Source organism: Arachis ipaensis, chromosome B8 (assembly GCF_059453495.1).
Source record: "Arachis ipaensis isolate K30076 ecotype BB chromosome B8, ASM5945349v1, whole genome shotgun sequence".
Taxonomy (NCBI): Eukaryota; Viridiplantae; Streptophyta; class Magnoliopsida; order Fabales; family Fabaceae; genus Arachis; species Arachis ipaensis.
In genome coordinates, this window is record NC_142443.1 from 18460087 (window position 1) to 18462410 (window position 2324).

Here is a 2324-nt window from a genome sequence, read left to right on the forward strand (position 1 = left end):
GTTGAGCACAAAGCTTTGAAAAATTGGCTTAGCTCGGTTAGAGGCTTCCATATATTTGTAGGTAGTTCTCTGAATGCAGTTGGAAGCAAGCACTGCATAAAAATGTGACAATCATGGCTCTTCATACCAATAAACCTCCCCTGGAAAAGACTTATACATCTAGCAAGGTTAGATGAATAACCATCCGGAAATCTAAGTTGTTGCACCCACCTATATACGTCTTGTTGCTGTTCAGAAGTTAAAGTATAAGCTGCCTTAGGTTTGGACCAACAATTATCACCGACGTGCCGCAAATGTAAATCTGGATGCTTGCACAGTTTAGCCAGGTCTAACCTAGCCTTTTTATTGTCTTTAGTTCTATCAGTGTCCATAACAGTATTCATTATGTTATAAGGCACATTCTTCTCTATGTGTATTACATCAAAACAGTGACGAACCAGGTTATCCTTCCAATAAGGTAACTCCCAAAACACACTTTGCTTAGTCCAATTGTGAGTAAAACCATACTCTCGCGATTTGATCCACTTTTCATTATCTGATATCTTCCCAAGTCCTTTAACCCTTTGCCAAATCTCCAAACCACTTAATCTGGTAAGAGCCTCTTCACTTTCTATTTTATTCTTCCTGAAGTCATTCTTATTACGCCTATAAGGGTGGTTTATCGGCAAAAACCTCCGATGACAATCAAACCATGATGCCTTGCCTCCATGTGATAGTGTAAAAGACTTGGTATCCTCCATGCAAATAGGACATGACAATCTTCCTTGTGTCATCCACCCAGACAACATCCCATAAGCTGAGAAATCATTGATAGTCCACATCAATGCCGCCTTTAAGATGAAATTCTTCTTTTCTACAATATCATACGTCAAAACAACAGGATTCCACAATTCATTTAATTCGTCAATCAAGGGTCCCAAGAATACATCAATGTTGGCTTTAGGGTTATTAGGACCATGTATTAAGCAAGTCAAGAACAAATAAGGATCTTTCATACACATTCCAGGAGGTAGATTGTATGGAATTACAATTACGGGCCAACAAGAATAAGGCTTGCTAAATTGGATATTTAGGGTAAATCCATCAGAACAAAGACCTAACCTAATGTTTCTAGGCTCCAAAGCAAAATCAGAATGGATACGGTCAAAGCTTTTCCATGCTCCCCATGTGACGGATGGGTCATCACGCCATCATCACGTTGGTTTTTTATATGCGACGTCATGTGCGGAGCTGAACTCATTGACGCATAAAGCCTTCAAAGTCTAGGGATTAAGGGTAAGTAGTGCATCCGTCTGACAGGAACTCTCTTGGACTTACAACCACCATCGGAAATAGGCTTGAATCTAGGTGCTTCACAAAACTTGCAACTAGTTAGAGCAGCATCGTCTTTTCGATACAACATGCAATTGTTTAAGCAACAATCTATTTTGATTGCCTTCAATCCAAGATTTTGCTCTAACTTCTTAGCCTCATAGTAATCCCTAGGTATGGCACTACCCTCAGGAGCAATTTCCCTAATTAAGGTGGGCCACTGCTTAAATGACTCCTGTGATTGGTTTCCCTCGGCCTTAATGCATAGCATTCTAACAGCTATCGATAGTTGAGAGTGCACACAACCTTCCCACAAAAGCTTTTGAGCTGCCTCAAGAAGATCAAAAAAATTTTTAGCCTCTACATGAGGATCCTCTAGACCAGCAGAATAGAAAACCATTTCATGATACCTTCTGGAGTTGTCTTCCCAATTAATGTCATACATATCACATTCTTCTACATTTGCACTACTTCCTGAACCACCTTCCCCACAATTATTGAATCCCGTCTGATTAATCCCAATGTCGTCAATCTCTCCATGTTCTGTCCAAATCCAATAATTTGGCATAAACCCCTTTTCCCACAAATGCATCTTAATAATGTTCAGCTCTTTATAGTTTGTGCATCTACACTTAACGCATGGGCATCTACACTTTTCTTCTGTCTTCACAATATCTAACTTACTAATTGTTTCTATAAACTCCTCAACCTTGTCATAAAACTCAGGTTTAATACCCCTCTTGTTGGATTCAACCTATCATACATCCACACTCGATGGTGCCAAGACATTTCTTACGAATTCGATATTTTTAGTACCTATAAATATCCAACACAAGTAACATTTCATCTATCATACAACATCCTATCAATATTTAACCATATCAATATTTTCAATGCAATACAAGCAACAACACAACACAAATAATATTTCATTTATCATACAATACCCTAGAAATCAATGAAATTTACAACACAAGAATTGCACTAACCTTAATTCCAAGCAAAAAATTGAA

The 2324-nt window shown here is 38.4% G+C and overlaps 1 pseudogene; it reads right to left on the bottom strand.

The window, feature by feature from the left end:
- Positions 1–415: 415 nt before the first annotated feature.
- LOC148547350 (uncharacterized) lies at positions 416–2100 on the bottom strand (annotated as a pseudogene).
- Between the last annotated feature and the right edge of the window lie 224 nt (positions 2101–2324).